The sequence below is a fragment of the Vombatus ursinus genome, unplaced genomic scaffold (genome assembly GCF_900497805.2).
Source record: "Vombatus ursinus unplaced genomic scaffold, bare-nosed wombat genome assembly UNPS02014962.1, whole genome shotgun sequence".
Classification (NCBI taxonomy): domain Eukaryota; kingdom Metazoa; phylum Chordata; class Mammalia; order Diprotodontia; family Vombatidae; genus Vombatus; species Vombatus ursinus.
In genome coordinates, this window is record NW_020954740.1 from 2,962,547 (window position 1) to 2,968,835 (window position 6,289).

Genomic DNA, 6,289 nt, shown 5'->3' on the forward strand with positions numbered 1-6,289 from the left:
TCCATCTTGGGGTGGGGGGAGGATGAGATGGGGTGAAAGTTCGGAACTCAAAATTTTGTGGAAGTAAATGTTGAAAACTAAAAATAAATAAATTTATTAATAAAAAAAAAGATGTGGCCAGAAAAAAAAAAGAATGCTTGAAAGTTCCTTTTTTCCCCTGAAGGATTATATTCACTTTTGTTGAGTAGGTGATTCTTGGTTTTAATCTTATCTCCTTTGCCCTCTTGGATATCATATTCCAAGCCCTCCAGTCTCTTAATGTAGAAGCTGCTATTATTCTGATTGTGGCTCCATGATAACTTCAATTATTTCTTTCTGACTACTTGCAATATTTTCTCCTTGACCTGGCAGCTCTGGAATTTGACTGTCATATTCATCACAGTTTTTATTTTGGGATCACATTCTGGAAGAGATAAGTGGATTCTTTCAATTTTTATTTCATACTCTGGTTCTGGAATATCACGGCAGTTTTCATTGATAATTCTTGAAAGATGATGTTTAGGCTCTTTTGTTGATCATGGCTTTCATTTTTTTTTAAATTATCTCTCCTGGGTCTGTTTTCCAGGTCGGTTGTTTTTCTAATAATACATTTTATATTGTGTTCTATTTTTTTCATTGCTTTAGTTTTGTTTTATTGTTTCTTGATTTCTCATAAAGTCATTAGTTTCCATTTCCATTAGTCTAATCTAATTTTTAAGAAATTTTTTTTTCAGTGAGGTTTTGTACCTCTTTTTTTCCATTTGGTCAATTCTGTTTTTTAATGAGTTCTTTTCTGTAATGAATTTTTATACTTCTTTTTTCATTTGTCCAATTCTGCTTTTCAAGGCATTTTTTTCTTCCTTGGATTTTTGTATCTCTTCTACCATTTGGCCTATTCTATTTTTAAAGATGTTATTTTCTTCAGAATGTTTTGATATCTCTCCTACCAACCTGTTCTCTCATTTTTCATGATTTTCTTGCATCACTCTCATTTCTTTTTCCAATTTTTCCTCTACTTCTCTTACTTGATTATCAAAATTCTTTTTGAACTCTTCTGTGGACTAAGACCAATTCATATTTTGGGGGACCTTTGAATGTAGCAGCTTTTATTTTCCTGTCTTCTTCTGAGTGTATGTTTTGATCTTCCTTATCACCAAAGTAACTTTCTATAATTAGAATTTTTTTCTGTTGTTTGCTCATTTTCCCAGCCTATTCTTGACTTTTAACTTTTGGTTAAAGTAAGGTTCTGCTTCCAGGGTGGACGGCACATTATCCCAAGATTCAGTGTTTTTTACAGGTGTTTTCAGAGATATTTCTAAGGACCTGTAAGTTTTCTGTTCTTCCATGATGGTATTATATAAGGAGAGGCATATTTATTACTCTCCTGGCCTATGCTCTAGTCTACAAGTGATCATAAGTACTCTTTTCTGCCCTGGAACAGTGGCAAGAGTCCCTGCTCCACTGTGGCTCCATGTTCTAATGTACTAGTGCTTCTCCTCACCCTGGAACTGCCACTCAGGATTGTCGCCTATATCTGAGAATTGTCAAAGCAACAGAGACCTGACCCCAGTGCCAGCAAAGAGACCTTCCTTAATCTCCTTCTGACCAGTTGTTTGATGCCCTTGATGTCTGTGGGATGAGAGATACTGAAGCAGCCAGTGCAGCTGCTGATTCATTTATTTCCAAGGCCTGCTCCTCATTTGCTGGGGCCTGATCTCTGCTGGTACATCCTGAACTGGACTATGCTCTACTCTAACTCAAGTGTGACAGATCCTTCTAGCCAAACTTTTAAGTTGTATTACACTAGAAAAATATTTCACCCCATCCTTTTGTGGGTTTGCCACTCCATAATTTATTTTAAGGCACTATTTAAAGGTCTTTAGATGGGTTTGGGGGAGAGCTAAGGTGAGTTTCTGCCTTCCCTCTGCCATTTTGACTCTGCCATCATTATTTCTATGTATTACCAACAAAGTCCAATAGCAAGAAATAGAAAAAAAATTCCATTTAAAATAAATGCAGACAATATAAAATATTTGGCATTCTATCTGCCAACATGAACTCAGAGACCAGATGACCACAATTACAAAACACTTTACAAACAAAGAAAAATAGATTCACACTACTGGAGAAATATTAATTGCTTATCAGTAGGCCAAGCCAAAATAATAAAAATTATAATTATACTTAATTTAATTATTCAGTGGCATACCAATCAAACTTGGTATTATTTTATAGCACTAGTAAAACCTGTAAAAATCATCTGGAAGAATGAAGTGTCAAGAATATCAAGGAAAATAATGGAAATAAAATGTTAAGGAAGGTCACCCAACAGTTTCAGATTTAAAGCTATATTACAAAGTGGTAATAATGAAAACAGCTTGGTACTGGCTAAGAAATAGAGTGGTGGATCAGTGGAATAGATTAGGTATATAAGACACAGTAATTAATGACCACAGTAATCTAGTGTTTGATAAACCAAAGATCCTACTTTTGGGGTAAGAACTCACTATTTGAAAAAAATGTTGTGAAAATTGAAAAGCAGTTTGGAAAAAATTCGGTGTGAGATACAGTCAAAATGCATAAATGATTTAGGCACAAGTGATGATACAATGAGTAAATTAGATGTGCATGGAAAAAAGTACTTTTCAGATCTATGGATAAAGGAAGAGTTTATGACCAAACAAGTGGAAAAGGGTATTATGCAAAGTAAAATAAATAATTTTAATTGCAGGAAATTAAAAAGCTTTTGAACAAATAAAATTAATGCAGAGAGAATTTGAAGGAAAACAGGAAACTGGGGGGAAATTTCATCAGTTTTCTCTGATAAAGGCCTCTTTTCTCAAACATGTATGAAAGAAGCCAAAATTATAACAATAAAAACCATTCCATAGTTGATAAATGGTAAAAGGATATGAACTGGATTTTTCAGTAGAAGAAATCAAAGTTATCAATAGATTAAAAAATGATCTACAACAGTACTACTTAGAGAAATGCAAATTAAAACAACTCAGAGATACTACCTCACACATATCAGATTGACTAAGAAGACAGAAATGGAAAATGACAAATATTGGAGAGGATGTAAAAAAATTGGATCACTATTGTACTGTTAGTGTAGTTGTTAATTAGTCCAACCATTATGGTGAACAATATAGAACTATGCACAAAGGGCTATAAAACAGCACATAACCTTTGATCTAATATTACCACTATAAGATCTGTCTCCCAAAGAGATCACTGAAAAGGAAAAGGACCTATTTGTACAAAAATATTTATGCCAGCTTTATTTGTGGTGGCATAGAATTGAAAATCAAGGGGATGTCCATCATTTGGGTTTTACCTGAACAAGTTGAGGTATTAGGATCATGTTAGAATAGTATTATACCATAAGAAATGATGAGAAGAATGGATTCAGAAAAACTTGAAAAGACTTGTATGAACTCATACAAAATGAAGTGATAAGAACCAGGACAACATTGTACACAGCTGTAGCAATATTATGAGGAGGATGAACTGTGAAAGATTTAGATACTCTGATCAAGACAATGATCCAAGACAATTCCAAAGGACCCATCATTAAAGATTCTATTTACCTTTAGAAAGAGAACTGATTAAATCTGAATGTAGATTGAAGCATACTTTTTAAACCTTCTTTATTTTTATTGTTTTATTTTGTTTGTGTTTTCTTTTGCATCTTGGCTAATGTAGAAATATGTTTTGCATGACTTAACACAAATATTTGATATCAAATGTTTGCCTTGTCAGAGAGAGATGAGAGGCAGGTAGACTGGAGGGGTGTTTGGACTCAAAATTTTAAAAAAATGTATTAACAATGTTTTGACATGTAATTAGGAAATATTTAATTATATCATATAATTATATAAGTTCATATATGTACATATGTGGGTGTGTATACATATATACACATACACCCACATCTATCTATCTCTCTGTCTACATGCATACATTGCTTGAGCTCAGAACTTAAGTCAAAGTATCAAGAATCACAGAATTAGAGAGCTAGAAGGGACTTTGGTGCCATCTAGTCCAACCCATGTACAAAATGAATCCCCATTCTAACTGACCCATTATATAGTAGTTCAGCCCCTTCTTGAAGACCTCCAGGGAGAGGAAACCCTCTCTATGCAGTCCATTTCATTTTTAGAAAGTTTAATTATTAGATAGATTTTCCCCTCTAACATCAAGGCTTATTTCCTCTCATTGTAATGTCTACTTATTGCTCATGGTTCTGCTTTCTGGGGTCAAACAGAACAAGTCCTTCAAATACTTGAATGTAGTTTTCATTTCCCTTTTTGAGTTTTCTCCTCTACATGATAAATGTGCCCACATTAACCTTGTATGACATGGACTCAAGGCACTTCACTTCCAGGTTGCCCTACCCTCTTTGGTTTATCATTGTCTTTAAAATGTGGCACCCAGAATTGAGTATAACATTTCAGATGAGACCTGATAAAGTCGGAGTCTAAATGGGACTGTTAACTCCCTGTTCCTGAAAAGTAATGTCTCCCTCAATGAAGCCCAAGATCAAATTAGCTTTTTTTTATTTGCCACAATACAGTACTGACTCAGTGGACACATGGTAAATGTCTTTAGAATTACATGGAATTAAGTGAATTGCCTAAGGTTACACAGCTAATATTTAGTGAAGCTAGGACTAGAACACAGGTCCAGCATTCATACACTGACTAATGGAAAATCAATGTTAAAAACAGACCTCAGAGAGTATTCTATTTTACTGGACATCCCGAGACCAATAACACTGTTTGACTTAAAAATAATAGCCTCACAGTAACTATATTTGCAGTTAACTCTGATGCATTTTAATCTCATTGCTACAAATACTTCTGTTTTTTCATAATGTGCCTATGAAAATGTAAGGGGCAACTAAAACAAAATATACACACAGAAATATAGCAGCATGACATATCAGTATATTTACTTCTTATACAATATTCTTCATAAATTATGGATGTTTAATAATACTAAGATAGAGGTAAAGAGAGAACCTATTTTCATTTTCTTTTCAAAAATTGGACTGGGGTTTGGTTGGTGCAACTAAAATGTCCTTGCATGGAGATAGAGTAGGCTTCGTTTGCTTTCAACCTTCCCTTCATCTGGTATGCACTTGGCATTTTTAAAAGACAGATGTTTTCAAAGTGGTCTTCTAGGTGTTTAATTTTAACAAGTTGTTTAGTAAAGATAGAGGAGAACTTTCAGTGTGATGCTATATTAATATGTAATCTTTTGTAGATTTGTCATTTTCATTTGAGAAAAATATCACTTTTTTTCTTGGTCTGTTAGCTAAGATCAAATGTTATTGGTTTCTCTCTGGGGACTTCACTTCTATGCGGCAGTCTTATCTTTTCAACATTTGCAATGTCCAAATCTCTTACAATGACTGGTCAAATTCTTCAAGGATTCCAAATTTATTTTTAGAGGTCTGAATCTTAAGCTTCTATGCATATGATTGTGGCACTCCAGGTTTTGAATTATTCTTTGCCCTTGAATAAAACATTCTTAGGTTGGAGAAGGGTCTTAAACGAAAAAAAGCCTATAGGGCCTGATGAATTCCTGCCAAGTGTGGAGGAGTCACAGGTTAAAACAACTGGCCAACAAATAAAACAAAATAATAAAAGGACATCCCTGTGAAACAACTACTCATTTTGTCTGCTCAAACCAAATGATTATGTTTCATCAAATTGATTAGGTTTGTGACTAATTGACAAAAATAATCACCCATTAAATTTCAATACATTTTAGTCCCAGGCAAAGTATTATTGCAAACACTTCAAGCTTTTCATGAAGTACATGCTAAATACTGGTTAGGTGCACCTTGGATAGTATTTCTTATGAAAAGGAAAAGAGAGAGATCAATAGGGCTATGATAATGATAATAATAATAGCAAGCATTTATATAATACTTTCAGGTTTTCAAATCTCTTTACAAATATTATCTCATTTTATCCTCACAACAGTCTTAGAAGGTGGTCTTATTAATATCTGCATTTTACAGATGTAGACCCTGAGGCAAACAAAGGGTAAGCAACTTCTCCACAGTGACACCTAACTGCTTACTAATAAAACTTGCATGTCAGTTACTTTTGTGAGTACAGTCACCCCTTCCACATTGTGACTTTTCCCATCACAGTTTGAATATATCACAGGTCAGCATAAAAAATTAAGTGGGAATTTTAAGGGAGTTTAATGGAAGCCACAGATAACACATAAAGGCCTGCAGATGAAACAGAAAAAAGTTTAGAAACTCAAAAATGCATAAAATATATGTATA